The sequence below is a fragment of the Dermacentor albipictus genome, chromosome 7 (assembly GCF_038994185.2).
Source record: "Dermacentor albipictus isolate Rhodes 1998 colony chromosome 7, USDA_Dalb.pri_finalv2, whole genome shotgun sequence".
Taxonomy (NCBI): Eukaryota; Metazoa; Arthropoda; class Arachnida; order Ixodida; family Ixodidae; genus Dermacentor; species Dermacentor albipictus.
The window spans coordinates 127,177,037-127,196,748 of record NC_091827.1 but is presented as its reverse complement, the minus strand read 5'-3'; the positions used below and the strand labels follow the sequence as shown (position 1 = coordinate 127,196,748).

Below are 19,712 nucleotides of genomic sequence, written 5' to 3'. Positions count from 1 at the left end.
ATGAACTCAGTTGTATTTATTAAGAGATAATAAACATTGTAACAAGGATGTCCTGGTGCAGGAAGTAGGCGTAATGGTACAACGTAGGGATGCAAAAATACGCAAACAAATATAAAAGCAACACGTTTGGAACTGTCTTTACAAGTCGGCTTCACGGATGAACGCCCAAGTATAGTTTGTAGCTACTAAGACAACCATATGAGGCTCTAATTTTGCAAGATTTCATTCTGATCGTAATCACATGAACACTCCAGGCGCATTTTTGTCATCGGCGTTGCCGTCGCCCTGATGCTCAACGTAAAATCCAAGGCCGATAACACCGTCCCCCGCGCCGTATGCTGTATCTGCGAATGAAGGCGTGCGAGAGTGAGCCGAGGATGGTGGCTGAATCTCGAGCGCGCAAGCGAGGAAAGCGGGGACGCAGCGCCCTCCATCCGTCGCGCACAAGAAACTTGGGGAGGGGAGGCGGGGGGGGGGGAGGGGACGTCGTACAACATCAACGTTGTACAGGTATACGCCCCTACATCCAGTCATGATGACCAGAAAGTCGAGAGCTTCTATGAAGACGTGGTATCGGCGATGGGTAGAGCGAAAACAAAATACACTATACTGCTGGGCGACTTCAATGCCAAGGTAGGCAAGAACCAGGCTGGAGACAAGGCAGTGGGGGAATATGGCATAGGCACTAGAAATAGCAGGGGAGAGTTATTAGTAGAGTTTGCGGAACGGAATAACATGCGGATAGTGAATATCTTCTTCCGCAAGTGGGATAGCCGAAAGTGGACGAGGAGGAGCCCGAACGGCGAGACTAGAAATGAAATAGATTTCATACTCTGCGCTAACCCTGGCATCATACAATATGTGGACGTGCTCGGCAAGGCGCGCTGCCATGACCATAGGATGGTAAGAACTCGAATTAGCCTAGACCTGAGGAGTGAATGGAAGAAACTGGTACATAAGAAGCCGATCAATGAGTTAGCGGTAAGAGGGAAAATAGAAGAATTCCAGATCAAGCTACGGAAAAGCTATTCGGCTTTAACTCAGGAAGAGAACCTTAGTGTTGAAGCAATGAACGCAATCTTGTGGCCATCATTAAGGAGTGTGCAATAGTAGTCCGTGGTAACTCCATTAGACAGGATACCAGTAAGCTACCGCAGGAGACGAAAGATATGATGAAGAAACGCCAATGTATGAAAGCCTCTAACCCTACGGTTAAAATAGAACTGGCAGAACTTACAAAGGTAATCAAGAAGCGTACGACAGCTGACATGAGGAAGTATAATATGGATAGAATTGTACATGCTCTCAGGAAGGGTGGAAGCCTACAAGCAGTGAAGAAAAAACTAGGAATAGGCAAGAACCAGATGTATGCATTAAGAGACAAAACCGGCAATATCATTCCTAATATGGATGAGATCGTACAAGTGGCTAAGGAGTTCTATAGAGATTTATACAGTACCAGTGGCACCCACGACGACAATAGAAGAGAGAATAGTCTAGAGGAATTTTAAATCCTACAAGTAACGCCGGAAGAAGTTAAGAAAGCTTTGGGAGCTATGCAAAGGGGGAAGACAGCTGGGCAGGATCAGGTAACAGCAGATTTGTTGAAGGAGGGTGGGCAGATTGTTCTAGAGAAACTGGCCACCTTGTATAAGCAATGCCTCATGACCTCGAGCATACCGGAATCTTGGAAGAACGCTAACATAAACCTAATCCATAAGAAAGGGGACGCCAAAATCTTGAAAAATTATAGACCGATCAGCTTGCTGTCAGTTGCCTACAAACTATTTACTAAGGTAATCGCAAATAGAATCAGGAACACCTTAGAGTTCTGTCAAGCAAAGGACCAGGCAGGATTCTGTAAAGGCTACTCAACAACATATCATATTCACACTATTAATCAGAGATGTGTGGAATATAACCAACCCTTATATATAGCTTTTGTTGATTCGAGAAAGCGTTCGATTCTGTCGAAACCTCAGCAGTCATGGAGGCATTACGGAATCAAGGTGTAGACGAGCCGTATGTAAAAATACTGAAAGATATCTATAGCGCCTCCACAGCCAGCGTAGTCCTCCATAAAGACAGCAGCAAAATCCCAATAAAAAAAGGCGTCAGGCAGGGAGATGCGATCTCTCCAACGCTATTCACAGCGTGTTTACAGGAGGTATTCAGAGACCTGGATTGGGAAGAAATGGGGATAAAAGTTAATGGAGAATACCTTATTAAGTTGCGATTCACTGATGATATTGCCTTGCTTAGTAATTCAGGGGACCAATTGCTTGCTCACTGACCTGGAGAAGAAAAGCAGAAGAGCGGGTCTAAAAATTTATCTACAGTAAACTAAAGTAATGTTTAACAGTCTCGGAAGAGAACATCAATTCACAATAGGTAGCGAGGCACTGGAAGTCGTAAGCGAATACATCTACTTAGGGCAGGTAGTGACGGCGGATCCGGATCATGAGAAGGAAATAATCAAAAGAATAAGAATGGGCTGGGGAGCATTTGGCAGGCATTCTCAGATCATGAACAGCAGGTTGCCATTATCCCTCAAGAAAAAAGTGTATAATAGCTGTGTCTTACCAGTACTCACCTACGGGGCAGAAACCTGGAGGCTTACGAAAAGGGTTCTACTCAAATTGAGGACGACGCAACGAGCTATGGAAAGAAGAATGATAGGTCTAACGTGACGATATAAGAAAAGAGCAGATTGGGTGAGGGAACAAACGCGAGTTTATGACATCTTAGTTGAAATCAAGAAAAAGAAATGGGCATGGGCAGGACATGTAATGAGGAGGGAAGATAACCGATGGTCATTAAGGGTTATGGACTGGATTCCAAGGGAAGGGAAGCGTAGCAGGGGGCGGCCGACAATTAGGTGGGCGGATGAGATTAAGAACTTTGCAGGCACGGCATGGCCACCTTTAATACATGACCGGGGTTGTTGGAGAAGTATGGGAGAGGCCTTTGCCATGCAGTGAGCGTAACCAGGCTGAAGATGATGATGATGACGTCCCACGTCGGCAGCAACTGCGTGTCGCACCGCCACACGCGGTCACGCGTGCTTTATCTCGAAAGCGATTTGCTCTGGTGGCACAGTCTAGGTCTAGGCAGCCGGCACGTAGTTTTGTGGATGCTGCGTTCTCGCCGCTCCGTTTGCGTAGAAGCGATAGGCAACAGGAAGGTCACTTCGCTCGCTGCTGCTGCCGCGCCTCCGCACGCGAGCGCTTTGACAGCGAACGTCCGCGGACATCGAGTGAGATGTTTGCCTGTGCGCGCTGTCACCATGCTTGTTAATTTATTTACTAAACGAGCGTTTATAAGTTTGTACGGCCGACCAAACAATTATCCTTACTGACTGACTAGTAAGTTTCTACCGCAATCGATGCTTCGTTTTTCGGGCGAAACTGCGACTTCTTGAATCTCCGCATGAAATATTCCTTTGACACAGCTCCCTATAACTATATACATTTCAAATAGAGAAAGTTCACAGACATTGGAAATAACTAAAAGGTTAAAAAATTCACCGGTGCACATGATACTCCCTAATGCAAAATTTGAGCGCAACCTTATACGTTTTCATTCCGCGATATATATTGAGGCGTCGCACCATGACTGGCAGAGGCGCGGCGCGCGGCGCTATGTACAGCCCATCCACATAGTTGCCGCTTCCCGGCATATGCATGCAGCTTATGCAGCCGTAATATGTGCCGGGAAACACATGCGAACGGTATACGCGAATTCGAGCTTTCTGGTGTTTATTTTCTTTGCTCTGCACGGCCGAACCCTCCGCTCCCGCGGATGCGTAAAACCCCTGAATCTCTATAAGTAGCGCCAACCACTTCCGTCAGCGGAGACTGAAGGAGATTGGGCCACATCAAAGCCGCGCTGTCGGAAACGGCTGGCGATACTTCTCGGAAGGGTCACTTGTACTACTTCGCGCGCTGGTACATGGGTTCAGACCGCTCAAACGGTGTTTAAAATGGATGTGACGTGTATTTGAGCCTTAGCAATAAATGTCTTTCTTCCTCTTCTTTTTTTCACTTTTTTTGATGCCGCTCCGTGATTGCGCATGCAATGTAGCCGCAATGTCGGCTTTTATTCAACTATGTCATTTATTGTACGGTTGCCTTTGGCGATCAAATATTCATTTTTTTTTTCAAGCAGCATGTGTATCTCGTGTGCATTTGTGCGCATGTAGTTTTCCATCAGTAGGCCTTGCGAAACGCAGATGGAACAAAAACGTAATAAACTTCATCCTTGCAGCTTCCAACTAATAAGAGATGTGTGTCCCATCTGGTGCCCTCTACTCAGATTTGCGAGAATTATTACAGAAAGAGAAAAAAAATACGGAAGTGCAACAGTCCATTCATGTTTCTGTCTTCTTCGCGTAACGGAATGCGGAGTAATTTGCGCGGTTTCCTTACTTGCGGTATGACCTCGGGCGCCGAAAACAATTTTAGGTAGCCATTACATATGCTAGTCTCTGGCCCATCAGCTGCTTGAATTTTTAGGCGAGTCCGCGCATACCAAACAAAGCGACCCGTTAGCCTAATTAGTCGTTACATTGTGGACATGGCGTTGCGCTGCTACACTCGAGCTGACGGCTTCAAACCAGGTCGCGGAATTTGATGGGAACGAAATGGAAAAACCCTCATGTACGTCTGGTTAGGTGCACGTTAAAGAACCTCAGCTAGTGAGAACTGAACAGGGAGCCTCGTAATCATATACCAATATGCAAAGCACTAGGATTTGTTTAAATAGAAAAAAAGGAAAAGAAGGTGGCTGCGGCCTTCAGCTTTTTTCCTTATGTGTAAACGAAAGAACTTATTCTCGAGTCTGATTTCTGAGAGAAGCATGTTACGCTTATACTATATTTCTTACCTAAATGTAATGCCATTCCCAAGTGTAAGTCCGCTACACTTAGCAGCTTCTGTATCGTTAGCGGCTGCTTTCAGTTATCCGATGCGCTGTCATAGGGACCAAATTGAAGCAAGTAAAATAAGGGCATGCATCACATACAGATATTTGTAGATCTGCTGTGTTAGATGTAGAAGAGAAGTGCGGTACGATATTGAGCACCCAGTTTTATTGGGCTTGCCTGAATCAAGTTAGCGGATTTACAGGCTGCCCCAAAACGAGGAACTTATATTTACAGACAGCTGGAATCTTGTTCAGCAGGACGAATTAGCCCCAGTGCATTAATTCTCTCAGGAAAAAGTGCGCCTCTGCGCAATAGCCACGACTCTCCAGCAGCACAATCATCCGAAATAAGAGTCCTCACTTACATCCGCCCCTCACCTTGCAGACTTCAAAAATATTGACACGTGTACTTATCTTTATCGGGCGACCACGTTTCGCCGCCTAACAAGTGTTATCGCACAGCGCAGGACGCACCTGCACGTAAAAGAAGTTTCTGGAATGTTATGGATGGCTCCATCCGCTGTCGTTCCCCGCAACTTGTGCAATCTGATTGCATGTATGCGCGACGCGAATAGTGTAGAACATTGTGGAAGACACGCGGGTCCCAGTGGTTACTCTGGAACATTCGACGACTGCTGTATAAAAGCGGACGCGCTTGACCCGCTGATCAGATTTTCGACGATCGCCGACCGCGTTCGCCGCTATCGTTGTGCTATAAGTGTAGCCTGTCTTAAATAAATAAATTATGGGGCTTTACGTGCCAAAACCACTTTCTGATTATGAGGCACGCCGTAGTGGGGGACTCCGGAAATTTCGACCACCTGGGGTTCTTTAACGTGCACCTAAATCTAAGTACACGGGTGTTTTCGCATTTCGCCCCCATCGAAATGCGGCCGCCGTGGCCGGGATTCGATCCCGCGACCTCGTGCTCAGCAGCCTAACACCATAGCCACTGAGTAACCACGGCGGGTTGTAGCCTGTCTTGTGGGCACAGGTTCACCCAATAATAGTTAGTTTTGTCGTTAACAGTATTGCTACTGTGTTCTTGACCGTCACCACCACGTGACAGTATTGTTAGACGTTACTTTCGAAGGGAAATGGTTTTTCTAAAAGTTTTGATAGTGAACTCCGAAGTCGACTATGATCTGAATAGCATATACCATTTGATTAGACTACCAGTTTCTACTTCATTTCGCCTGCTGGCACCTTGAAGGGGATCGCCAGGTAAGCCACGGAGGTAAAGATTTCGTGGTCTCCCCGGTTCAGTCTGAGTACACAGACAATATCTTTTCGCTTACACCGCTGTTCATATTAACGTCCAATGAATGCCTTGATTCCTTTCGACGGAAAGTCGATTGGTTTGCAGCTTTTGAAAGAAACACGCTTATTCCGGACGGTAGTTATCACTTTTTTCAATCAGTGCATCTATATTATTTTATCATTTTTCTCTTACATATATGTCGTGGACATTATATGTCTGCGTACCCTTACATTTACCTAGAAGTGTATTGGTCATCTGCATTCCTTCGCTCCACGCAGTTAATAAACCTGATTTCTTTCACAATAATATTGTTTTCTTTGATCACTGCGCCTGATGAATATTTCAGCAACAAGAAGCGCGACTCAAATGACACGATGTCAACAAAATTTTCCTTCGTAGCTTCATATTGCAGATAGGCGGCTTCTGTGGCAAACGTTGCGTGTTACTTTGAGAGAAGAAGTTTAAAAATAGCAGTTAGCCTGGGTAAAATTTCAATTGGCGCCGGCCGACAAGTCACGGGCTTACCAACCCAAGTAAAACCATAAAAAAATTTACTGAAGAGACTCTCTGCTAGAAAAACTGGGCGCCCACCAGTGTCCGCGCCACGAACGCTCGCTAGCAGAAGTCTCACTCGAGAATGACAGCGACATTGAAGACGCCGTGCTGTATAACCTATGCTTGAAATGCAGCGCCATTATAAGTGCGCACGCGCGCAATCGGTCTCAGGGCGCGCAGTGATATTACGTTGAAATACGTTACTGAAACTAGCAAACCTACGTAGAGAAAACATTTCAAAAAAATTTCAATTAGACTGCTGTCATTCAAGTTAATATATCGCTTCATACATCTTTTACCTACTAAAAGAACAAATGTCTTGCTCTTTTACACCCCTACGAACCAGTGATTGTGGCGCAAGAAATAGCTGGTCTGTGCAAGCCAGCTATAATATGTCGTGCAAAATGACGGCGATTTCTTCAGACTTCATTTATTTACGGGCTCGTTTCAAGTGTGGCATGAGCTTGGCATTACAATTTTGCGTGCCCAAACGCACGGCACTTATTGGCGATAGCTGTGAGTACCGACGTTTTGGCTATAATTCAATTCACGCTGTGGCACCGGACACGCTCTGTCTCGTCGTGACGATAAATCCTCGCAGAAACATCGCGTTATGTTCGTTCACTGTTCGCGACACAGGCTCCGAGTGTCCTACAGGCAACAATATTAGTAAGTCGATTGTTTTATAATAATAACGTGGTGCGTTGCTGTATATTGTGATAACTTCTCGATATAAATACGTGGGGTCACAGGGAATTGCGAATGATTCTGTGAAAAGGTTTCCCATTTGTTCCTGTTTTTATGAGTGTGTGCTGGCCATAATACATGTCATCCACTGAAAGATTGTTTTTCTTTCTTTTTTAGCCACGTATAATGGTTTCATTATTCTGGATCAATAAAAGTGAAGTTCCTTTTGAAACCTCTCTGGCACTGCGATTTATTCGCATCCCATTCGCTTACCTTCCTTTACCTTCCTAAGGAACCTACACGAGCAATGCCCGTCAATAACATCCTAGGAACGTCGACCTTACGACATACGCCATTACTATAGCTTAGTGACACGCTGCCGTGTCAGCTGAGGCGAGTCGCAAGCTCGCCTCAGCTGTCGGATGCTTCACAAATTCAAACATTCGCACCAAACAGCAGAAAATCTCAACGTCACTTCCATAATCAGTTGTAACGTTCTACGTTTTTATTTTTTTCACAGAGGTTGTCCCCACGGCATACACATGGTGACGGCTGCCCCACGCCGCCATTTTCTTGACAGGGGGGCTTCTACGGAAGCTTTGCAACGAATTTACATATACCTAAGAAAGGACAATCGCGACGTCGGGCACGTCGGAGCGCGTAGGCCGCGTCCGATTGCGTCGCCTGCGCCAGTAGGTCGAACTATAGACGTACTGTTCTCGCCAACTTCACGTAGCATGTGCGCGCGCGCGCAACCGATCAGGCTGCGCGGCACGATATTCGTGCCTTTAAGCACCCGTTCCTGCAGCTAGCGTCGGCGCCCTTCATAACCAGACGAGCGAGCACAGCGAATGACGAAAGAGCGAACACGGAGCGTAGCGGGGCATAGAGGGCGGCGATAGCAAAGAGAGCGCGAGGAGGAAAGCGGAGGAGAAGGCTGCAGCGTAAGCATGAGTTGGGAAGCAGTGGAGGAAGGTATGGTGGAAGCGTGAGAAGCGCAATGGCGCGCAAGGTGGGCTCTGTGGCTACGAGATGGCACCAGGGTAGCGCGCGTCGTCTGTTCACCGAGGACGCCACCGATACCATATACGGAAAGAAAGCACCGCATGAGTGAAAGTCTGTCTGCGGCGACTGCTTTGAATTGAGTCCACACGCTGCCTCTCGCGATTCCGCGATTGGCGAGGCAATCGCGCCGCACTTCGCTCCGTTTGTAACGTGCCGCACGAGACATAGGGCGCGCCAGCCAATATATCGCGAAGCGAAAACACCTACAGAGCTGGCCTCAAATATCGCATGAGGGAGTATTGTAATCTTCGGTGATTTTTTTTCCTTATTCGGCCACCAAATATTTTGTCCATGGACGTTAAACATTTTTGCTGCATAAGAAATGCATTCGACGCGCGTAAAATGTATTGACTAATGAACAGAATGAGGCCGTCACCTATTATATATGAGATAACTTGTTTAACAATGTGACCAATGCTGTGTTTAACTAAAGTTCACGACAGTACTTTTTTATTATTCCAGCCATATAATCATTCATGCCAGTAATTTCGTACTCTGCATTGAAAATATTAAGTTGGCTTCATCGGCTATATTGAAGAAATGAACTCAAAGCTCCTCGAAATACTAAACATGTTCCTGCTGTAAGTTTGCTGCTCTTGTGGTCTCAGTCCCTCTCCTCAGGCGATATACTGGAAGACTGCACAGTCAAAAATACCGTTCCAATGTACAACCCTATTGGAAAATCCTATTTAAATTCAAACTGGGTTATACAGGTTTAAACTGGTTTTAACAGGGACCTGTTTAGCAACAAACAGGTACAAACAGGACCAGTTTACACACGAACAGGTTTGAACGGGGTCCCGTTTGGCATGCAAACAGGTATAAACTGGACCAGTTTACACACGAACAGGTCTGAACGGGGTCCCGTTTGGCATGCAAACAGGTATAAACTGGACCAGTTCACACACGAACAGGTCTCAACGGGGTCCCGTTTGGCATGCAAACAGGTATAAACTGGACCAGTTCACACATGAACAGGGCTGAGCGGGGTCCCGTTTGGCATGCAAGCAGGTATAGGCACGACCAGTTCAAGCAGAAACGGGTCTTAACAGGGGCCCTGTTTGCAACTAAACTGGCTTATACTGGACACAGTGGCACCATATAGGGTCGCCTGTTTGGCACAAAAGCTGGTTTATTCTGGAGCTTTGCGGCAACCATACTGGATGGTATCATGCATACGAGTTTAATGCTTGAATAGAACTGGGGAGGAACTTTTTTATTGTTCGACATCCTGACAATTCAGCCCCTAGTGCTAAATTGGGGTCATTATCAAGCTCTACAGAAATTGCGTGACTACCTCGGAACATTCACAGACCATACTGCGATATATGCTAGCTGCGAATTTCAAACCGATTCCCGGTCCGGCCCAGTTGAAAAAGAAACAGGAATTCCTGCTGCAACTACAGCAATTTCTGTTGTACGACAGAGGTTCCTAACGTTTCTGAAGTTGCGACAGACATTTCTGACGTTACGACAGCGATTCTGGCGTCGCAACAGAAACATTCGGTCGCGACGGCCAGGAGTTGTGAAGTCGCAACAGAAGCACTTTCCGTCGCGGCCCTTTAAAATGTCAGCTTCGCATCGGTGGTGTACACTGTACTTTTTTTTCTTGCGCAGTATTCAATCGTGCTTCTAAGAAGCCGGCAATGCTGATAGCACCGACACCGGCATTAAAGTCGACGTTGCCAATTGTTATAATTGTGCCGTAACGACGCGGCACCAGCAACGCCCTACCGGCCTCCTCTAAATCGGCCGCTGATCAAAATCATACCATCTGCGGGAATGGCTGCGTATCCGCGTTGTTTTATTTGGTAAGATGGGGCACACAGGCCTGTGGACTTACATGTGCGGTTACCCTGACACATTAGTTAATTTCCCAGAAATGTTGCACAAGCATATGCGAAGCGGAAAAGAAGCTTTGGATTGTTCCACAAAGTTGCGTGAAAAGCTGTCTCGCTCGGGTCTCATTAATCTGGTACAGCGCTGCCGTGAGAAGCCAGTATTCTGTCGAGATGAAGACTCACCCACGAGTGTTTATGTAGCTATATTGCATTGAACACACGAATTATATGCGAGCTCAAAAGTGTAAAGAGCAAGAGACAACTGTCGAAATTAGCAGCAACAACCCTCAGTGTCCCCGGCCACCCTTGTCTATTTCTGAATTTCGTATGAAATATGGATATCGTTACAGCACAATCAATGGTCTAGCACTCCACGATGTACCTGTCGATGGTAACAACGCTTTTGCTCATCTAGAGATGCGGCAGTTGACGCGGTGAAGTGAAAGCGCATCATGGCTTTTAAAATGCAAATGTAAACAGCAACCCAGACAGCAATTTACACTCTTGACATAGCTTAAACTTACTGGCAGTGATGTTCGGCGTGGTGCAGTGGTAAGTGTCAGTGGTGTCGCGAAAGAAACTTTATAAGGACCTGTGTGAGGTCTTTCTTCCGGTACCGTTGTACAGGTCGTTGTACTGTGCAGGTCCATGGCAGTCAGTTCTAAAACGTGTGAAAAGAATGACTGTACCAGGCGGAGTTAAAAGTTTCTTCTTTAAGCTCCATACGAACACTCTTGAAGTCAAGACGTATTTGGAAGCGAAGGGTTTCTTTGTGCCTTGGGGAAATCATTGTTTCATATGCCGGAAGCCGGAAACTATCGAACATGTTTTCTTAGATTGTTGGGAAGCCCTTTTCTTTTGGGACATTCTCCAACGCACGCTTAAAAAAGACTTACCGGTTGATGCTTTCGGAATTAGATTTCTGCCCGTCGAGAGTGAAGACGGGATTCCTTTTGACATGATTATGATATTGGGCCTGCACAGTATTTGGCGATCCAGGATGGCGGTCAGCCACGCAGACATTGATGCCAGGCCCATAAGACAGTATTTTTGTGAATCTGTTAGCAGAGCTATTGAGGGATACAAGATACAAGACCCAGTGCCTGAGTGGCTTCCAAGAATGGAAGCTTTGCTACACATGCGTGAATTTTAATCTCACCACGTAACCCCAAGTGAGGGTGACGTATTTTTAACATACGTGTTGTGTTCTTCGCGCGGACTGATTTTGTAAACTGACGTGTTGAAGTCGGCAATAAAGAAAAAAAAAAGTGGTGCATTGGTAAGATGCTTGTCTCGGAATCGTCCGGTCCAAGGTTCGAATCCTTGGCCACAGGCATTTTTTTTTCTACCTTTGTTTTTTTATTTTATTTCGTATTAATAATTTTACATATCCTTAAAATGGCCTCTGTCAATTTTTATTAAATATTGATCAGGAACTACAGAATTTTCGACTACAGGGCGTCACACTACAGAGCACAGAACGACAGTCACAACGTCCCAAAATACGACAGACTGAAAATTTGCTGTTGTGTTTTTCAAGTGGGTGAGACGTCTATACGGCGTATACGCAGATTGCTGTCCTCTCTATTAAAAGCAACGCTGCTGAAACACGTCGTACAAGACGCTGTACGACTCGCATAACATCGAAATACAACGCCGTCACCATCCATGAGATCACCGAAAGCGCGGTCGCTTTCAGTGGCGGCCTACAGAGGGCAGCACAGGGAGCGCCGGTAAAGTTACAGGTGATATTATTTTGCCGTCCTCAGTTGTCGCGTTGTCGCCACATGTGAATGCTTGCTGCATTGACGCCGTCCGATGTAGTAGTTTAATCGTGTGTACGCTGTGCCGAGAGAAATTGTGGTGCATTTTGTATGCATTTAGAATCACAAAACCCCTGGGACCGCGTAATGTAGCCCGCAGTATCCTTCGTGTGGTGCGCCGATGTCGAAGATATGACCCTTCGCGCTTCCTTTGTTCCGGGCTCATGAACAGGATCTCCTCCTCTGGCACTGTCGCATCGTATCGCGCTGTACGGAAGAATTTGGTGAAAGTTGTGCTCTTACATCCTGTAGTTGATCCGCAATTCAACAGTGTGTGCGCCGGAAGGACCGTTGGTGCAGTTGATGCCACGGCACCTGCGACACTAAAAGGAGCGTTTTCCGAGTACGCCTAGAAAGGTAAGTCCGGCGCTTGCGCGCATTCTTCCTGTCTATGGTTCGTGAAGTGTGCGTTGTTGTACGTATCGCAAGATCCGTACAACAACCGGATCCGGATTTGTAAAGCAGCAAGAATTATAAATGTGCTTTTCAAATGGTTGTTCTTCATGTCGCAGTGCACATTTAGCAAAAAGTTCCATGGAAATTGCCCTGAAACGTGTTCATGTTACCAACAGCTCTATCTGTGGTTTATTTACTTTCACCTATGAAGCACGCTAGCGCGGGTGGTTCTTTGATCTAAATGGGCACAAAAATTCAAGCAAAGAAAGTTACTGTTTGTGTACATAATTTTTCATTAAGAAATGGTATAGGCATTTCTAGAAGTAGTACGTCGATGTGTCGTCGTCACAGCTAACAGCTGCGCGAGATGGCACCCGATTTCTTCGTCGACGCATGGCCAGATTTTTAGCTTGTATGGAAATTCTTCTGTTTATAAGAGTGTCGTCAGATGACGTGTATTAGTGTCCTGTGTGTTTTCGTGTACTTGTAAAGGATTCCGATCTAGCAGAGAAGCCGAAATTACATAAGCAATGTTTCTTTTTAATCGAAAAATCTTTCTCTTTTCTGTATTGTCCCTCCAGAAATGAGGTGGTCTGTTGTAATTTTAAGCGCATCGTCCTTTGGGAGTAGTGCTTTGTTGCGCCGCATAGACAAGTTAGGTTTTGGAACGCTTTTCATGTCCTAAGGAATTTTTTGATAGTACAATTCACATTTCACGTTATACAGCTGTACGTTTGTGTGAACCTTTTCATAGTAGATTCATGTTCTCTACAGTTCGATTTACGTGTTATTTAACCGCCTGTGATGTTACAATCAGATATTTGCACAACCAGTTGCAGCTTCATGTAACTGGTTGTATGATACTTTTTTCAAAATATGACGTGATCTTTTTATATCACAAGTTTGTAGTTTCAGCAGGGATTACAATAAATAAGTATTTATTATTGTTTAGGGATGGCAAGATTTTGTGAACCAGAGGCACCTCCACATATGCACCTGCGGCACTTCTGCAGCCTCAACAGCACGGAAAAGTACCTGATGTGCATGCTGTGACAAGGTGTGTACAAAGTAGTTGCTGCCACTTACACGAGCTGCAGATTTTGTTGGTATCATCCATGTTTGGAAACTCTCCTGAATTTTTCGTGGGTTTACAAATGTGGGCTCATTTTACAATTTTATGAATGTCATTTTAGAAAGACAATGAAGTTGTGTTGGTTAAGATGTTTTAAAGCTGTTGAGAGATTGACGGCATGACATTGTTAAAATGCATGTAAAAAATTAATTGTAATGGTACTTGTACTGCTTTATTATTAGCGATGCAATATCTCTAACGAGAACATCAGAGGGGCACTTGCTTTTAGGAAGTTTAGTCAGATAAATTCCTGAAGCAGCGTAAAGCTCTGTAATCTAAAAAAAAAATGTTGTCAGTTACTGGTTTCAAGTTCGCTGCTGCTTTTCGTGCTGCACGACAAGTTAAATAATGGTTGATAATGTGTGTGTGACGTAATAGTTCTGCGCAAACACATGAGGTGGAGAGAAGTAATTAATAAAGGGAAAATCAGACATCCACCCGCTCGTACCATTTGCTACAAAGGAAACCTGTATGCGTTCCTCAAAAGGAAAGCCGCACAGTTGAAGAAAAATTCGTCCTGGTCCGGGACTCGAACCCGGGACTACCGCCTTTCCGAGGCAGCCACTCTACCATCTGAGAATACCAGCTGGCTAGCACATGGCAGGGCGAAGTCGAATTACTTGACAACGCGAAGCAAAAGCAAGGGTTTGACCTAATATTTTTTCTCCTTTATTAAATACTTCTCTACACCTTGCGCGTTTCCGCAGAACTATTACGTCAGACCCTTGCCTTTGCTTCATGTTGTCGACAAATTCGACTTGGCCCGGCCATCTGCTAGCCGCCTGGTTATCTTAGATGGTAAAGCGGCTGTCCCGGAAAGGCGGTGGTCCCGGGTTTGAGTCCCAGACCTGGACGGTTTCTTTTTTTCAACTGTGAGGCTTTCCTTTCGAGGAATCCGTACGGGTTTCTTTTGTAGCAATTGCTACGAGCGGGTAGATGTGCGATTTTCCCTTTATTAATAATGTGTGTGTGTATGCAACAATGGGGGTGCTGAGAGCAAGCTTTAAAATAATGTGTGCTATGTCCCCAACAAAGAATTTAGTGTCTGCAGCATTTTTACAAAATATTATGTTCACAGGTTGGCAGGTATGACATAATGTACAACAATAATGTACAACACTTTTGCTGTAGATGCATTTTCATAACGTCCATTTTCTGTCTACTTGAATCGTATATTTAGAATTTGGCCCGCCTTCAGTTTGATCAAGTTACATAGGTAGCCCCCTCTGAGTTAAATATAATTAGGAGCTATTGTAGATATGCATGATATACCTACTCACTGTATTGTGACAGATATTTTTAGGGACTGTGTTGTGAGGCATGCATATCCTTTTACCTGTATGTCTTGCTGCAGGTTGCCCGACAAAAGCATAAATGCTTTGCCCACCTTTATTATTATGCTTTCATGTAGACTTCTAACATGTGTGCCCACATAGACTCCATGTTCTTATTTACATTTTTCTAAGTATTCACTGTTGTGCATTACATTATTGTGTTACATTACTGTGCATTACATGATTTTCTTTGTTTTATTTTGGAGGGGGGTATTCATTTCTATAATAGTACAGAGAATAGGAGTTCAAAACAAAAAGCCACGAAAGGTGGCTTAAACGTGTATGAAGCTTGGAATTCTACATTCCATCCCCTAAAGCGCTACCAGTAGTAAAACATTCCTAATTGTCTTTTTTAGAAGCTAGCTGCCAGATACATAGTCCCATTATGAGAGTATGTTATTTTTTCTTCTTTGGTCTGACTTGTTTTGTTGAATGTTCTCCTTGTTAGTTCAGAATTTGTTTTCTTGCCACCCCCATGCAATACTCCAACTGGAGCCTATGAGCTATGTATAATAAATAAGTAAATTCCTAAAGCATGCAACAAACCATGCAGCATAGCATTTAAATGTTGCCAGTTTATAATGCTTCTTGAGTGCAGCGCATCATGGAGCTTGAGGCTGATCTCTTCAGATGTAAAACAAATTGCAGGTTATGAAAATGTGGTCCTACAAACTGCTGGTTACGCATGTCAGTCAGCCTGTTGCAGTGGTCACAAGTGAGAATGTAACCAGAAGCTGGGCGTGCTCGGCCATTTTGCATATGGCACAGGATAACGCTTCACCTCTGCCATTGCTTCTCTTATAATAATGGCCTCCGAGTATACATGCCGAGTTATGCTTCTGGGGACACCTATTAGTTAACCTTATCAGGTAATACCATTAGCCTTATGGGTGCTATAATGTTGCAGTGCCTGCAGGATGGCCAGCATTACAACACATTAAAATTATTGTACAAGTCATGCAATGGTATCGGGATTGGCCCACCAAGTGACAACCTTTAATTACACTATACCTGGGATCAGCTCACTCAGTCAGGGAGACATCCATGCATAAGGGGAGGGGTATGGCAAATAGAGGGCGTTCGATTAATCTTTCTCACATAGATAGCTGATACATATAATCTTTCTTAAATTGGATGCTTTGTTGCTCAAAGTGAAGTTACTTATGGGCATAATGTCAGCATTTCGATCCTATTTATGCTTAACGAAAGTTGCTTTGTTCAGTGTCACTTTTTATATTGTTTCGCTTGTGATTCTAAGCTCACTTGTTTTATAGCTGCTGTAGGTATGGCTGGACCTGGAGAAGAAGTGTAAGCAGACCATGCTATGTTGCTGATCTGCGCTGATCTCCACATCCAAGTTGGTCCCGCGACAGTTGGGCACCTTGTGCCTTGCTTCATTGACAAGGTGATATAATATGGTGAGCTTAATTGTACTTCAATATCGGTATTGAAAATTATGTTAAGGAAAAAAGACAAGGATTGGTCTTTATGATAGATACACTCATGTTCTTTCTTTAAGGTGTTCTTTTGACACTGTTCTGCATGGACAAATTTTTAGAGAATTATAACAGTCCTGTATTTCAAAGTGCCATGGCGCTAGTTTATGCGTTCAACTAGCACTCTTTCACCAAAAGAAGCCTTATTTAGCACACAATTCACAAGGAAAGAAAGGAGGCAACAGGACAGAGTGCTACTAACAGTTCAGTATTATTGCTCGCACAGTGATATTGTGCAAAAGGTGAAAGGGGGAGAATAGATCTGAATACATGCTGTTCGCACAGAAACGAAAAGGACGCATCACATGGTGAGCGTGACACTTGTTTTACAATGATAAGAAGCAGTCTCACTGTCTAGTAATTCTCTGCATGAGGAGCTAGCGCTAGGTTCCTCGTCATACATATAAGAAAAGCCTCAGATATCTCTCCAGCGCTTTTGTCTTTATATTTTGTCACGATCAAGCAGCTTTCAAACATGGGTGCATGTGCGCCGAGAGCAGTGTACTACCACTGCTAACTGACCCATGCATCAAGTTTGCTTGGTCACGCTGCCAGTCATTTATACATTGGCCGGTTTATCCGATGTAGCCTCTACTGCACGAAATGGTATGTGACAGACACTGCACCTGTGTACTGTACGTGCTTTGTTACATGATTGTTTTCTCAGAGATAGTGATGCAGGCCTTTTCATTATTTACATGCCTACACAACAAACCAAGCCAGCATGAGGCAACTGTTCTCGGCACGAAACAAACTTGATTCGTTAGTTTTCGTTCATTGGTGCGATCACACTAAGGCAGACAAGCTTGTAGGCTCTGCTTCTGCAATTTGTACAGCACACTGACAGCACTGGTGTGGGCCTCATCTGTGGGCTGACTGATGGCACCTTCTACAGCGCAGACCACTTGTGTTGGGCGAGGCACCAATGTTGACGTTTGTTCCCTTGTGCAAAACAGCAGTCCTAGGTTTTGAGTAGTTGTAGGAAGACAAGGTAAACACAACTTCCATGGCTTGAGTGGGCTCATTTTTCTTGGGGCATCTAGCTTTTTTTCTTGCAACTGTGCAGAGGTGCTTCCCTAGAGTCGGTGTGAAAATGGCATAGAGCTGTGCATTCGGGAACTCCTGAACAATGATCTGCTGTAGTTAGGGCTTTGCGAAAATGCACTGTCTACCAATTGGTAGAAGGTGCATTATTCAGCCACTGATTTCCTGTTGGCATGCTTGCACTCGTGCTGTCAGTAATTTCTTGGCTTGCCGAATTATCTTGAGGCCCCACGCTGAAGTTGCTACCGATGTCTTCATGTGCAGACTTTTCAGGATGAGGTTTTTTGCTTTGCGAATGTTGTTGAAAGGTAGGTGGTGCTTACAGGTAGCTATTCTAGATATTAGTGGAATGAATTGGCCCATCTTGCTTCATCAAACATCGTCACGCCGACATCAGTTGCACAAACAAAAAACCTGGCCTACTCGCAGCGTCGTGCACGAAGAAACAAACAAATCAGCTGCTGGATTGTCTTGACATGGCATACTAAGCTGAGACCGGAACTGCTGTAGCTACAAACCAGGCAGAGACGATGATGATGAGCAGGGTTTTGCAGGCAGAGACGATGATGATGAGCAGGGATTTGCAGTAGCGCTACTTCGTGGGGCAGCAAGGAGGCTCCGTTCAAAACAAAAATGTCGTTCAGCAAGTAGAACGATGCAACGGTCAGAGTCGGTGCATGGTGCTCTCGATCAAGTTGGCTCAAGGAGTGTCCGAAAAATCAGACGAGAGGTTGCAAGGCGTCCGAACTTTCGGAAGTTGTTATACATTATGGTCCATGGGGAGAATGGCGGTGCCGTGAAGCAGACCGAGTAATCAAGTCCGAATTTTCGGAGTCCGGAAAATCAGTCGGCGACTGTACCTATACCTATGTGTCTATGTATACCTAGGTGCAACAGTGTTTGCTATGATCTGTGCAAGAATTGCTGTTGCCCGTAGATGCCCAACATGTCGGGTGTCAAGTTGTAAAATACCTTGCAAAAGTGATCTACGGAACAATACCGCTTCTGCTATATTTCGCTTTTGCAAGAAATTTTGCGGCTGCTGGCACCTACCTTAAAAGGCTTTATATGGTCTTCGCATGGCCAGGGCCTTCTACTTTTGTGAGTTTGCTTATCTCGAAATTTACCCCGGTTTTTATAACTTCAAGTTGGCGGGATCCCTAGTCTCCTTTAACGTGTACCCAATAGACCTTACATAGGGGTTTTGGCATTTCCCTGCCATTACCGGGTTCCTCTGCCTGGCCGGGTTGAATCCCGGCCAGGCAGAGGGCCGGGATTCAACCCCATGCCCTCTGCCTGAGCAGCGCAATGTCAAAGCCAGTACACTACGGTATTTTGCTGGCAGAAGGGTTTAGTTTCTGAATAATTTATTATCTCAACCTGTCGGTGTTGTTTTTAAAGGTATTTCATGTTTGTATTCTGTTGCTTCAATACTAGTAATTATTGCTAATCAAACGATGTGTCCATCTTTTTCCTATAACACTTGCTTCAATCGCCTGCTAATTATGACAGCTTATTCTCCCACAGTAATTCATGTTCCCTTGAAACATAGGCATTGCATGAAACCACATATTTTTCAATAAGATTTATTCATTATCTCCTATGACCGGAATGCTGAACCTTTCTTATCTGTGGAAACATAGGCGAATTTGCCTATGTGCCAACCTGTTGCATGAATCAAGATAAATTATTGGCTTTACTTTTTCAGGTGCCCTGCTCGCTCTCACCCAAGCAACCCACTCCAGCGGTCTTCTCTCGGCAGACTGGATGCATCGAAATACCGTTAGAAGGTCCAATAAACAGTGCTTGGGACATTTATGACAAGCTTTTTTTTAAGCCGGATGACTTCAGGCTTAATGAAAGCTCAAGTTGGTGTACAGAAATACCTACGTAAAGTATACTTGTCTTTTTCACTTACAAGTACATGCCAATACTTTGCCTGACATTTTTCACCCCAAAATTACGCTTTACTGTGGATTTGTGAACAAACCATTACAACGAAAAGCACTGCATTAAAACGAGTACAAGTAATCGAACAAATACTTAATCTGCAAGAATTACATTTGCATACTTGTAGTAAATATGAAAATGAGGTACAGTCTTCTTCAGGGTGCATTTTCTTGTAGGTCATACATAAAGAACGTACTCGTGGGTC

The 19,712-nt window shown here is 44.8% G+C and overlaps 1 long non-coding RNA gene across 1 annotated transcript; it reads left to right on the top strand.

Annotated features, from left to right (window-relative positions):
- Positions 1–12,085: 12,085 nt before the first annotated feature.
- LOC139047612 (uncharacterized) lies at positions 12,086–19,480 on the top strand. The gene is made up of 4 exons (XR_011507260.1): positions 12,086–12,512; positions 13,504–13,608; positions 16,292–16,435; positions 19,266–19,480. It is a non-coding gene; the product is annotated as an uncharacterized lncRNA (long non-coding RNA).
- The last annotated feature ends 232 nt before the right edge of the window (positions 19,481–19,712 follow it).